We start from the raw sequence: 14,729 nt of genomic DNA, 5'->3' as shown, positions 1-14,729 counted from the left end.
ATCTAATAAAAAAATCTATAGTTTCATTCCCCAGCTTTACTGGAACCAGGGGATCAGCTGAGGAAATTCTGATTTTCTCCCCTGGTCCCCTTCATTCCATATCTGACTCCTCTAACATAATTAGGTCGGTGTTTGCTGGGCTCTGTAGCTTTGTTATCCTTCTTTGCTTTGGACATTCATCTTTCCAGTGCCCTTCCTGCTTACAAATTGCACATTGATTTGGACCCAAAGCGGGTCTAGGGAGGCCTCCTCCTGGCCTCCCTCCCCTTCCACCTCTTCCTCCTCTGTTACCTCTCCTGCTTCCCCTGCCCCTGCCTTGGGATTCATTCCTCTGGACAGCTGCCAGGAGAGAAGCCTGCAGTTTCATTCGATTTTGTGTTTCTCTTGTTCTCTTTTCATCTCGATTATTATATACCTTATACGCTATTTCTATCAGCTGTGGAATAGACATTCCCCCAGCTCCATCTACCTTCTGCAGCTTCTTTCTAATATCCTGAGCTGACTGGCCAATAAAGAGCATATTAAACAGCCTTTGATTCGCTTCCTCATTTGGATCCAGGTCTGTCCATTTTCTGGCTCTTTCGCATAATCTTTCATAAAAGGCAGAGGGATTTTCTTCAGGCCCTTGCTTTACTTCATACAGTTTTGATGCGTTCTTTGGTTTCGGAACTCTGTACCGAAACCCGTATAAGATTAGCTGTTGATACTGCCTCAATAGCTCCCTACCCTTGCTCCTATTTGGATCCCACTCTGGATCCTTTCTGGTGCGTAAATAGACCTCAGGTTCCCCCTTTCTGTCCCTTCTCTCACCCTCTTCTTTTGCCTTAGCAATTACCAGCCTCCTTTCTTCTCCCGTCAGGAAAGCATTCAACAGCGCCTGCACATCTCCCCAGTTCGGATTATGAGTTATCATAATAGTCTCCAAAAGCTGATGCAGCTTCTCAGGATTTTCCCTATATGATCCAATAGACTGCTTCCAGTTTAGTAAATCCAAGGTAAAAGGAACATGTACAAATACTGGCAGCCCTTCTGGTCCCACCGCTTGTCTCAAAGGAGCCTGTAGAACAGGTTGTTTCCGTCTCCTAGTTCGGCCAGAAATAGGGCTGGACTCTTGGCTTTCTAGCGGGGGGGCCGATGCTTCAACTGCGGTGGAATCGTTTCCACAAGAGGGGGGCACTGTCAGTAGTTGTACATCCTCCTGCTCCTCTCCATTCAGAATTTGTCTGTTAGCACAATACCCGCTCTCTTCCTTCTTTCCTACTGCAACCATTACAGATTCCTCCTTACTTATAAGTTCACAATCCCTCTGCATTTCTGCTTCCCTATATAGTGACACAAAAGCCTCCACATAGGGTATTTCATCCCACTTCCCCTTCCAGCAACAAAACAGCAGTAACTGTAATATAGTGTTATAGTTCATTTTTTGGCCATTTCTCATCACATTCCAGCTTATATATTGGCCACCATTGATTACAACATCTTTTCATTCTTTTTTTTTCTTTTTTTTGTCATCCTATCTCCTCCAAAAATATTCCAGTGTTTCAAAATACAACCCAAAGGGCTACAGGGAGGAATCATGGATTGGCTTGATCCCATGTTAATTACCTAGAAATACCAACCTTATTACCTAGAAATACCTTTTTTCCCGTACCTTTGTGCGCACTCAGCTCTGACCCCTCTGGCCAATTTAAGGCAACCTTTGCCGAGTGTCTATGTGTGACATAATCCAACATAATCTTCCGTGGAAGTAGGTAAAGTTTATACTCACCAATCCAAAGATTCACCCCCCTTTCACCCTGGCACAAATACCTCTGGTCAGCGTTGCACCTTTGCGGCTCTTGTCGCCCCGACTACGGAGGGAGGTCGGAGGACTCTCCCATCAACAGGTCAGTGCATCCTGGAGCTTGATCCGATCCAGTCCGCTGTCGGGAATTGCAAGATGATCCGGGCAAGGCCTTCTGGCAAGTCCCACCTGGGTCGCCAAACTGTTCTCCCAAAATCTGGGTGCTGTTACCCGGTGTGCAAGCAACCAATAGACACACAGGGTCGAGGTGTTTGTTGATTTCATTTCTGCGCAGAGATGGGGGCTAGCTGGTAAATCCACAAAGCTAGCACACTTTCTCCCCTTCTCGTTCTTTGTTTATACACGCTTTTCAAAGAGTACTTCATGCAAGTTTTCCTGTTGGTTACAGTTTCATTACCTCAGGTAATCGCTCTGCGCTTGCGCTTTCACATTCTTGTTAATTAGCATAGGAAGCGAAGAAGAGGCGGTAACATCATTATCATGTCATTTCCATCTCATTATTCATTTAGGGGTGTGAAGTTCAATATGTTAATAAGCCTTAATGAACCTAAGGTCACTTCTGGGTTATTCTGATCTTTTTGTCTTACCTACTCCTCGCAATCTTTACAGCGCTGTGGTTTCATGAAGGTCATTTAGCCGGAGCTGGTTATCCTTTGCAGTACTGTTTTTCTCTCCCCCGTGTCCTTGAGTCTTGTTAACTATTTGCAAGGTTTTTCCCACAGTATTTCTCTAACACCAACACCCCTGCTGCTTCCTCGGGCTGGTTGTGCCCTCCTAGGCACTAACAGCAGCCTTGTGGCCACTGGTGGCCTCTCAGGTGTTGAGGCCCAAGTGAGCTCACTAGCAGAAGCAGCAGCAAGGTTCCTCCTCCTGGCTTCCAGGTGGGTGGGGCTGGAATCACCTCCCTGTCAGCACTGACACCATTTTCCTGCTGCGAGGCTCCCGGGTGCAAGGCACAAGTGCCCTCACACTCAGCATCAAAGCCTTGTGCCTGCCAGTGGCCATGCTGGGCTGCACTGGAGGGTTTTCCAGTGCATGAGGACTGAAGTAGGGGACACAGAACAGATCCAAGAGCAATGTGCTCAGTGCTAAGAGAACGCTGAAAACGCTACATGTCTGTAGCAGGAAGAGAATGGAAGGGAGCAGAGGGACTGCTGTGGCTAAAAGGCAGCGCCTGACTGGAGCAAGACCACACATGTGCTTCCATACAAAATACTTAGGCAGCTCCACCAAGCTGCAGAAGAAAGGTTAGCCAGTTGGTTACTCGCACAAGAAGGGACATGGACTTTACGGTGCCAGACAAGCTCCATATCCCTGCCGGCTTGTTAGAGGGAAGTGCAGTGTGCCTGGCAGTTTTTGAAACCCCTTGGAGTTTAGGTTCAGCCTGCGGCAAGGATTTCTCACAGCCAGACCATTTAGTGGGAAACCATTACCGTGCTGGGTAAAGCAAATATTTTTCACCAGCTTTGCATAGTGTTTTGTTCCAGTCACATCCTTTCTGCTCAGAATATCACAATGCCTCTGTATTACCCTAGAAAGTGGCATTTGCTGAAGATCCTTCAGTAGATGTGTGGAGGCCAACACATGTACTTCCAGCTTCACCTGCACCTGGGAGAGGGGGAAAAAAAATCCAGTGTTAGTATTCCAGAACACATAGCCCAAAGTGTTTGTGGAAATAAATAGTACATGGGATTGGACAGTGCAAAAATGTAGAGAGATGTAAAGCCCTCAGAGGAAATCAAAATGAAAGGGGCCCACACAGAGGAAGACATTTGATTTTTTGTGTTTGATTATCACTCAACGGGCTCTTGAAAGAGAGTGAAGGAAATTCCACTGGATATCCCCATCAAAGGGATGGGGCCGAACTCTTTTCACTAGTGCCACGCAACAGGACAAGAGGCAACGGGCACAAACTGAACCAGCAGAAGCTCCGCCTCAATATGAGGAGGAATTTCTTTCCTGTGAGAGTGACCGAGCACTGGGAGAGGTTTCCCAGAGACATTGTGGAGTCTCCTTCTCTGGGGAGATTCAAACCCTGCCCGGATGCAACCCTGTCTAACATGGTCTAGGTGACCCTGCCTGAGCAGGGAGGTTGGACTAGATCATCCCCTGAGGTCCCTTCCAACCTTACCCACTCTGTAATTCTGTGATATGCACCAAACGTTTTCAGAAAACCCACCGACCATATCTACTTACACCACTGGCCAACTTGGACCCCTGCAGGTCTCTCTGTCTCCAAGCATCCCATCTTCCTTCACAGCTCAGAAAGGCAGTTTTATGGAGGACAAATCTTTTAGCCGCTTTCTGCTGAGCCTTCTCGATGGAGATGTATATGCATACACAAACACAGACACAGGTACCACTTGCCCTGTCAAAACTTCCTTTTTTCCAGGGAAGCTCCTCTACAGGACTATGTAAACCAACCAAGAAGACCCTCAGTGTCTTCCTGCATCGATCACAATCAGATAAAGTCTCAGGAGCCAATAAATGACATTGCTGCCAGTCAGCACGGGATGACATTCAAAAATGCTAGTGTTAGGCAATAGGTTTGTGGACACGCCAGCAAGTGTTAAAAGCTGTAGAGAAACAAATCACAGTGCTGGGTGAGGAAAAGATCCTGGAGCAAAAAGGACCTCTCTGATGAGCTCCGTGCTTTGAAATAGGTCCTGTCACAAAGCAGGGACTCCAGAGGAACCAGTTTCCCCTCCTCCTCCCCCCATACCTTTCCTTTGTCGGAGCCTGGGAAGCACACTGCATACACAAGTGGAAGGCCCACATCTCCAGTGGATCTGAGGAGCTTTCCTTCTCTGACAGCAGGCAAGCTGACTCTTCCCATGTGCTTGTGCAAATGGTGCCCTTGGGAGTCACAGTTGTCTCAGTGTGGCCGGGGACACTGCCGGGGAGTTCTTGTTTTCTTCTTGAAATTGTATGAGTAAAGAGAAAAGCAAGAACTCAGCCCCTCCAGGAGAGCTCCTGCTGAAGGTGGCAGCCCAGCATGCCAAGAGGCCCACTTGCCTTCTGAGGCCATACTTGAAGACCAGGCTGAGAAAATTGTGGGCTTTCTCTGAGGACTTTGGCTCCCCAGTATGGCTTAAGGCCTTTGTGATGAGGAGTTCCCGCACCCTTTTCCAATCCAAATAATGCTCACATACGGGCAGCTGACTCTCTGCTGTGACAAACAAGGTCTGGAGAAAAAAGCCAGCCCAAGATGTCTTTCTGCCTTGCTTGCTTCTGGTAGGGATCAATCTTTTCAAACAAACCGAAACCAGAACCACTCATTCCTCTCCATGTTATAGGCTCCCCAAATAAGAGCTACAGAAGGATCAATGCACAGGGAATGGCTGGGCAATAAAGTGCCAGAGGGTATTTGCTGCAGGAGGAGTAAGGCCTCTTGGGGAGTAAATGACCACATCTGAACTTTGCATGCACCGGGGCAGGCTGTGAGCTAACAGCTCTTGGTCAGGAAGGAGAGGCAAGAGAGAGGTCGCTGAAAGCCGAATCTCCTTGCCCTGCAGAGGTGAGAAGAAGGCCAGCAAAAGTGCTTTGAAGAGGAAGAGAGAAGCCAAGCAAGGAGCCGCATGTGGCCCTGCCACAGGTTGACGGTGTGCTTTCAGCCCAAGGTGGGGGTGCGCTTCTGGAAGGACCAAGCAGGCAAAGGCTTTGTGGCTCCTGCCTCTGGCTGACGAAGCTCCCAGGCCCCAGGCTGCTGGAAGAAGACCCTGTTGGGGCAATCATTGCATTCTTTGCTGTTCTGTGCCTACTTGCTGCTGAGGCAGCCTGTGCTGAAACACCATGTGATTGCAGCCAGTGCTCTCTGCTCCTGCTCTGCTAAGCTGTTGGCCTAAGCCTCTTCACTCCCTCGGCATCCATGGCAAAGCCATCAAAGGACGCCAGCTTCGGATGAGATCTGTCTAATGCCTCGTGTTTCCCAGCACAGGAGCTCTGGCTCCCTCCACTTGCTGCTTAGTTTGCAAGAGCAACCTCTTTTTGTCTCTCAGAGTTCTACCTTTGAAGGGCAGGCTTGTTCCATTTGTCTTCCCCTCAAGGATGAGAGGTGCAAGAGCAGAAAAATCTGGCAGAAAATAGGACGCAAGCACAGAGCTGAGGAATGAGCCCAAAGACAGCAAAGGCCTCTTCTCCCACTGCGGGCTGCAGCTCTCGGAACCCTGGCCTCAAGTACTTCGTGAGCCGCAGTCTGCAAGCAGAACCTCCGTGTTTCCTTCTCTGGAGACATTCAGAGGCTGCCTGGTGTGATCCTGTGCAGTGTGCTGTAGGTGACCCTGCTTGAGCAGGGGGGTGGACGAGATGATCTCCAGAGGCCCCTTCCAACCTCCACCCTTCGATGATTCTGTGATGGGCGCTTTCTCTCGCAGCTCCTGCTGTGGGGGTAATGGAAAATGCGTGGAGGACAAAGAAGCTAGAAGCTGGTCTGAGGTGCAGATCCTTACCGAGGCTTGTCAGTCTGCAGAGAGAAGGGGAGTCGATGCTCATGAAGTGCTGATGGAAGTCTCCCTGAGCAGGCGCTCAAGCAAAGCTCCTGCATTTGCAGATGAGCACGTACCAGATGGAACGATGAAGCCTGGTCCTCCAGAATCGCCATTGCTAGTGAGGGGCCGTAGGCTTTGCCCTGACTTGGGCTTGCTGGAGTGTCAAGGTGGAGCAGAGTGGCACTTGGAGGAGGCTCTCCTTCAGCAGCTTAAAGGCCTGCCAGCTTTCCTGAGCTCCTTTGCCCTTCTGAGCTGCCTACCCTGGCGTCCCCCTAGCAGGTCTCTGCAGAAGGGGAAGCCTGCTCGCCTCAAGGCCAGCCTCTGGGCTCTGCTGCCCTCCTTCCTACCTGCCCTCAGGCTCTGCAACTCCACTAGTTCCGGGGTGCTACAGCCCAGGTGGCCATGGACTCTGCTGGCACGAAGCCTCCGGGGTGGCCGCTTCCCCTTCTGGCCCTGGGCACCCGCTTTCTTCCCATCACACCCGCAAAAGCCCAGCACTCAAGGGCACCCAAGACACACACAAGAGCTGGCAGTTCCCTCCCACCACGCAGCCAGCACTGGTCCCCAGCAAGGGGGGCCCAGGCTCAAGCACTTCCTCCCCTCAGAGGCGTACAGCAGCTTTTTCCTCCTCTCCCCACAGGCCCCCTGGCCCCAGGACATGCGTTGGCCATGGCAGGGCCCTCTCCATGCCTCTCCCCGGCACCAATAAGACGCAGCACACCCCTAGGCCACAGCCACCGCAGCTGCAGCTGCAGCCAAAGAGCCACAGCACGACCGCGGCGGAGAGCTGCCCTGGCAGCAGCCCCTGAGCCCTGACTCCTCAGCTCTCCTCTTCAGGCCTCCCCAAAGCTCCCACACTGCAAATGGACGAGCTCACCGCACACCCAGCCAAGAGGCACCCGACTTGGGGCAGTTGGTTTAATTCAGCTGCAGAGAACTTCCTGGGTGCTCGCGTGGCTCACAAGCAGTGCTGCTGCTGCTGCTGCCACCGCTGCCGCCGTTGTGGCTGCTGCTGTGGCCACTGCCGCTGCCCCTGGGGCTCCCACTGCCGTTGATGCTCTGTCTGACACTGGGTCTTCGTGTGCCACTGCCACTGCCAGTGGGGCTGCCGTTGTGTCCAGTATTGGAGCTTCCACTGCCACTGCTGCTACGAGCGGGTTTCTCGCTGTGTCCAACATTGCAGCTCCCACTGTCACTGCCGCTGTGTTTGCCGCTGGCACTTGGGCTGCCGCTGTGCCCGCCACTGGGGCTCCCAGTGACGCTGCCACCGCCAGTGGATCTGCTGCTGCGTCTGCCACTGGGGCTTCCAGTTCCGCTGCCGATGTGTCCGGCACTGCCACTGCCGCTGCCACTTGGTCTGACAGTGGGGCTTCCAGTGCCACTGCCATTGACACTGGGGCTGCCGCTGTCTCTGACAGTGGGGCTTCCAGTGCCACTGCCACTCTGTCCGGCACTGGCACTGGGGCTGCCGCTTGGTCTGACACTGGGGCTTCCACTGCCCCTGCCGCTGACACTGGGGCTGCCGCTCTGTCTGCCACCGGGGCTCCCACTGCCACTGCCACGCTGCCTGCTACTGACACTGGGGCTGCCGTTCTCTTTTGCAGTGGGGCTTCCACTGCCGCTGCCTCTGGGTCTCCCGCTGACACTGCCGCTGATACTGCCCCTGCCACTGCTGCTGCGTCTTCTGCTAAAACTGGCTCTGCTGGGCTCTTTGCCACTGCTGCTGCTCTTTTTTCTGCCTGCCTGTGTCTCCGCACACGGCTCTTCTTCCCCCTGCACAAGGAGGCAGAAAGAACAGGCTGTGTTCTGCCCTGCCAGAAAGCCCAGTAAGACTGCAGACTCGTGAGGGCCGGGGATGTTTGCGGGAGCTTCTGAGGGTGTTGCCAGCCTCACCGTCATGAGACATGGGAGCTTGTTTGGACACAGCTCATCAGCCTGTGGCTGAGGCTGCTGGTGCCAGGACTGGCGGGTACCTGTGTCGTCTTGGCTTCAGCAGTCAGGGAGAGCTTTGCAAAGGGGCACACCAACGCTGGAAGCATCCCTTTGCGCTCAGCTGCTCAGATCTTGCAGGTGCCACTGTTGGAGGCCATTCTCAGCACTCAACAGCTGCCCCTTGGCTGGAAGGCAAGGCTGAGCCCAGGCCAGCCCTGTGGCTTGCTCATGGGGCAATGGGGCTGCAGCCGCACTGACACCTTGTCTCTCTCACTCGGCCTCAGAGCCCTTCTGCTTATCTCCTCCTCTACTCCCTCAACCCCGCTCCCATTTGCAGCCACAGCCCTTCAGCTCCACAGCAGTGCTGGGCATTTGCTGGGGGCTGCAGGGAGGGACTTAGTGACAAGCTTTAAGCCACGTAAATCTCATGTCAGGAAAAGTCACAGCACGCTCTAGGCAGCACAGTGGCTCCGGGATTACAAGTGGCACCCCTTGCTACCTCACTGCCCCTCAGTTCTGCCAGGCTTCTCCTGGAGCTGCCACATACCTGCCCTGTCTTGCAAGGCCCCTCTTGACTGTCCAGCCCTTCCTCCTCTTCCTCTAGGCAGGAGAAGTAGACCTTCAGGGTCACTTGCTTGTCTTCTCCCAGCTGGTATCGGACAATCTTCTGAATACTGGGCTTTTCTTCAACCAGATTCTCAGCACCCTCCTGCACCTGCAAGACAACTCCACACTGTGCAATGTGCCCCACTTCCAAGTCCACTCCGCTGCTCTCCACATGCTTCTCACCAGCATCCGGGGACTGCAGGACCTTGGCAATCATCAGGCCCCTGGCTCTGACCTGGCCTGGGGCACCCCACCAGACAATGGCTGCTGCAGGCAGGGGCTCCGCAGCCCCAGCGGCAGAAGAGCAAGGGGCACTGCAACATGTCCCAGGCTTTGTGACCTTTCTCCTGAGCCTTCCTGCCAGCACCCTATTGCCCTGAAGGGAAGACCAGCCACGCTGAACATCCCCTTCTCATCCACACCAAGCATCTCAATAATCACACAGCTGAGCAGAAACTCTCCATGGTCTCTCACTGAAAACCCCAGCACTACCATGGCCAGAAAAAAAGAGAGGGCCCCAGGGGCTCTGCTGGAGTGTTCAAGGAGGGAGCAGCAGCAAGAGCTATATTGCAAAACTAGAGCCCAAGCAGTGCCTTTGAAGGCAAGCCCTGGGCCAAGTCAGCCAGGGCTCAGCAGAGCCCATGGGAAGGGCTCTTGTCCCAGAGAAGAATGCTTCTGCAGACAAAGGAGCTCAGGGAGGAGCACCTACCTGTCTTGCCTTCGGAGCGCTTTCATTCACAGCCCACACAGCTCGCACTCTAGCACGTGGCGGTTGTTCCCAGGCGCCTGGTGCCGGCCGTTTGGCAAAACACTCTGGGGTGGTGGAAAACATCCTGCGAATAGGCACCAGGGAGGTGGCATGAGCCCGGGGAAGCTGGGGAGTTTGGACTCCACGCAGCGCTCCCAAGGGGGGGCACCTGCCTCTGCAGCAGAAGGCAGTTCTGCAGCAGCAGCACGGGGGTTCCACTGATGGGGATCACATCCACAGACACGGAAATCACCTCCCGCCAAAACACCCACAGCTGCACAACGTGCCCGCTGGAGAGCTCCGGGTGCCCACAGCAAGACTTTCTCTCCAGGCAGCAAGGAGAGCAGCAGGGTCCCCTACAAGGACAGCCTCCAACTCACACCATTACCTGTGTCCTGTCAACTGCATTAGCCACTGCTCCGTGGCCCCAAGGACTCGGTGTTCAGGGATGGGCAATAGATTGCTGCTGGGCACCCAGCAACAGAGAAGGAGAAAGGCATGAAGGCAGCCCAGAATAAAGCCCTTGTGTGGTGGGAACCAGCACAGAGTTGGCCAAAGCCCCCCACAAAGCCCACATGAAGGCAGAGCATGCCCGTAGGTCACAGGGACGCTGTCGCTGGGAAGTCTTGCTCCCAAAGCACTTTCAGAGTGCCTCCACCAGCCCTGGCACTGCAGCCCTAACAAACCCGTGCTGAGAAGATGCTCCCTTGCTAAACTGGAGGCTAGGGAGCCAACAAATATACTCACGTTGGAAACATATGGTGGCGGGGAGTACGGGCCTGGACATCGAGGGCTTTGGTGGCTGCAAGGATCGAGTCTCTCATCTCCAGCATCTGCACAGGGGAGAAACACAGGTGAGATGCTGCCAAGAAGAGGATCTTGCTGCTCACAAGGGCAGCCAATGTTTGCACTGTTCAGAGAAGAAGCTGCTTCTCAGAACAGCAGAAACAACCTTCTCTCTTGCTCACTGCAACCCCTCCATTCTACACAATAGCTGCTCCCTGGACATACAGGCAAATGGGGAAAAGCTCTGGCAGGCTTTTGTCAAGGGCAAGAGCCAAGAGGCTGATCCAGGAAAGCAGTTCTTGCCTAAGGGAGAGACTGAGGGAGGGCAGCGCAGGGGAGGGCCGCTGACTAAGATTAAGGGCAATGTGCAGGGCAGTCCTGCTAGGGAGGACAGGAGGGGGCAGTGGGGGTTACAGCAGGTCTCTTTTCGCAGAAGGGAAAATTATTTCTCAGGCTCTGCTCTGACCCTTCCCATGCGCCTTCCTGCAAACACCCTGCTGCCCTGAAGGAAAGACCAGTCACACTGAACATCCCGTTCTCATTTGCACCCAGCATCTCAATAATCACTCAACTGAGCAGAAACTGAATTTTCTATCGCAGAAAGGCTCTGCAGTTCAGAGGCAATCAAAAACGGGACCCCGGTGCCTCTGCTGGTGTGTTCAAGGAGGGCGCAGCAGCAAGAGCTATATTGCAAACCTGGAGCACAAGCGGTGCCTGTGAAGGCAAGCCCCGGGCCAAGTCTTGCAAGGTTCAGCAGAGCCCATGGGAAGGGCTCTTGTACAGCCAGCGCCCATAGCACAAGGCCTGGGCAAAAAGCAGGCTGGCACATGAAGGGCCTGACTCAATGAGGAGCACTTACCACGCCAGACCTCTGACGGCCCTCGCTCAGAGGACATGCAGCTAGTGCTTGGGCTTCTCTCCGTTCCTTCTTCCTGCCCGCTGCTGCTGCACTCTGTGCAAAGCACTCTAAGGTGACTGGCACTGGCCTGCAAATACACACCGCGGAGAGGTGATATGAGCACAGGGGGAGTAGGGTCCCCACCTGGCCCTCACCAGCTTCACACCTGCTCCTGCAGCAGAAGGCAATTCTGCAGCAGAAGCACAGGGCTCCCACTGACTGCGGCCACATCAGAGCACCACCTCCCACCAAAACACCTGGGGCTGCACGTCATGCCTGAAGGAGAGCTCCAGGAGCCCAAGGGAGACTCTCTCCAGGCAGTGAGGAGAGCAGCAGGGTCATCTGCCAGGACAGGCTCCAAGGCACAGCATTACCTGCTGTCCTGTCAGCTACATAAGACCTGAACACTCTGTGTTCAGGGATGGGCAATAGGTTGTTGCTGGGCACCCAGTGTTGAAGAAGGACAAAGGCATCAAGACAGTCAAGCATTAAGCTCCTGCATAGTGGGAGGCAGCACAGAGCTCTGCAGAACCCTCTCCCCACCCACAGAGCCCAGATGTAAGCAGAGCATGCATGCAGGTCACTGGGACCCAGCCGCTTGGAATTTTTGCTCCCAAAGCACTTTCAGAGCAGCCTGCCCCAGCCCTGGCAATGCAGCCCTAACAAACCTGTGCGGAGAGGCTGCTGCCTTTGTCAGGGAGAGGGGAAAGAAGGAAGGGAAAGTACTCACCTTAGGAACATGTTTGGAAGAGGTGCAGGGGACACAATCGGAGCTGCTTTAGTGGCTGTCAGGATTGAATCCCTGTGTATTTTCATCTGCAAAGGTGAGAAAGAGAGGTGAGATGCTTCCAAGGAAAGGCTCTTGCTGCTGGCAAGGGCAGCCCATGTTTCCATGCTTCAGAGAAGAAGCTGCCTCTCAGAATTGCAGAAACAGCCGTTGACCCTTTGCTCTTGCTCACAGCAGCCCCTCCATTCCACAAAAGAGCAGCTGCAGGGGAATATGGGCAAAGAGCTAAATGATCTGGCAGGCTTTTGTCCAGGGAAGAGCCAAAAGGCTGATCCAGGACAGAACGGAGACATCAAGGGAGGCAAGCGCAGGGGAAGCCAGCTCAGAAGCTTCTCCAGAAGGGAAGGTTCTTCCCCAGCCTCTGCTCTGAGCCTTCCCGGAAGCCTTCCTGTCAGCACCCTTTTTCCCTGAAGGGAAGCCCAGAAAGGTTGAACATCCCTTTCCTGCTTGAAAGAAGCATCTGAATTATCACAGAGCTGAGCAGAAGCTCTTCACTTTCTATCACAGAAAGGCCCAGCACTTCCAGTGCCACCAGCAGGAGGGCCCCAGAGGCTCTGCTAGTGTGTTCACAGAGAGCAAGGTGCAACAGCGTGTGCATTCCACAACTACATTCACCACCGGCGCCTTTGAAGGCAGGACTGGGCGATGTTGGGCAGGGCTCAGTGAACCCATGGGAAGGGCTCTTGCAAGCCAGCGCCCATAGCACAAGGAGTTTGCAGGAAGCAAGATGGAAAAGAAGGGCCCCCAGCAGTGACACTTACCGCTCTGGCATTCTCGTCCACTTCATTCCCAGGCCACTCAGTAGGTGCTCCACCTTCTGATGATGGCTTCCTCCCGCCTGGCAATGCCTTCTGGGCAGAGCACTCTGGGGTGCCTAGGGGTGGACTGCAAATACACACCGCGGGGAGGTGGCATGAGCACAGGGGGAGTAGGGTCTCCATTTCAGCCGGACAAGTTGGGCACCTGCTTCTACCGCAGAAGGCAGTTCTGTAGCAGAAGCACGTGGGTCCCACTGACTGGGGTCACATCCACAGGAACGGGGATCACCCCCTAACAAAACACCCAGGGCTGCACGTCATGCCTGAAGGAGAGCTCTGGACACAACCACAGTGAAATTTTCTCTCCATGCAGGGAGGCGAGCAGCAGGGTCATCTGCCAGGACAGGCTCCCAGGCACAGCATTACGCGCTGTGCTGCCGACTACATTAGTCACTGCCCCGTGGCCCCAAGGACTCTGTGTTCCGGGATGGGCAATGGATTGCTGCTGGGCACCCAGTGACAAAGACAGAGAAAGGCATCAAGGCAGTCCAGAATAAAGCTCTTGCGTGGTGGGAGACAGCATAAATCTTGGCTTAGGGCCTCCAACAGACCCTGTATGATGGCAGAGCATGCGTGCAGGCCACTGGGATGCAGCCGCTGGGACGTCTTGCTCCCAAAGCACTTTCAGAACAGCCTCCCCCAGCCCTGGCACTGCAGCCCTATCAAACCTGTGCTGAGAGGCTGCTGCCTTCGTCAGTCAGGGGAAAAGAAGCAAGGCAAAGTACTCACGTTGGAAAAATACTTGGAAGAGCACAAGGGGCCTCAGTCTCACTCCTCTGGCTGGCTTCGAGGACTGAGTCCCTCATCTCCAGCATCTGCAAAGGTGAGAAACACCGGTGAGATGCTGCCAAGGAAAGAATCTTGCTGCTGACAAAGGCAGCCAAAGTTTCCACTACTCAGAAAAGAAGAAGCTGCCTCTCAGAAACTCTGAAATACCCATCATTGTGGCTCACAGCAGCCCCTCCATTCTACACAAGAGCAGCTGTAGGAGAATATAGGCAAAAGTCTAAAAGCTCTGGCAGGATTATGTCCAGGGCAAGCACAAAGAGGCTAATCCAGCAGAGCATTGGGAAGTCAAGGCAGGCAAGTGCAGGGGAAGGCAGCTCACTAAACTCTAGGGCAATGTGCAGGGCAGTCCTGCTAGGGAGGATGAGAGAGGGCAGTGGGGGTTACGGCAGCTCTGTTTTCCCAGAAGGGAAGGTTCTTTCTCAGCCTCTGCTCTGACCCTTCCCTGTCAGTGCTCTTTTACCCTGAAGGGAAGCCCAGCAAGGCTGAACATCCCTTTCCTGTTTGAACCAAGCATCTGAATAATCACACCGCTGAACAGAATCTCTCCATCTGCTATAGCAGAAAGGCCTAGCAGTTCCACGGCCACTAGAGCGAGGGCCCCAGAGGCTCTGCTGGGAGAGGTTAATGGAGAGTCAAGGAATCATGAGAGATGCATTGCAGAAGTAGAGCACAAGCAGCGCCTTTGACAGCAAACCCCGGGGACAGTCAGGCAGGGCCCAGCGGAACCCATGGGAAGGGCTCTTGTCCAGCCAGCACCCACACCACGATGCTTTGGCAGAAAGCAAGCTGCCAATTGAAGGACCTCCATCAGGAGCACCTACCTCTCTTGACTTCTGATAGCCAATCTCAGGCCCGCCAGCTCCCGCTCTGGCCTCTGGCAGCTGCTTCCTCCAGCCCACTAAATCCTCCTTTGCAGAGCTAGGCTGAATTGCTGGCAGCATGCTGCAAATACACACCGTGGGGAAGTGTGACACGGAGACTCTCCACCACCCAAACACCCAGGGCTACACAGCGTGCCCGAGGGAAAGCTCTGGGTGCCCACAGTAGGACTTTTTCTCCAGGCACCAAGGAGAG

Source organism: Rhea pennata, unplaced genomic scaffold, assembly GCF_028389875.1.
Source record: "Rhea pennata isolate bPtePen1 unplaced genomic scaffold, bPtePen1.pri scaffold_33, whole genome shotgun sequence".
Taxonomy (NCBI): domain Eukaryota; kingdom Metazoa; phylum Chordata; class Aves; order Rheiformes; family Rheidae; genus Rhea; species Rhea pennata.
The sequence above is the reverse complement of the archived record's forward strand: the minus strand, read 5'-3'. Positions refer to the sequence as shown.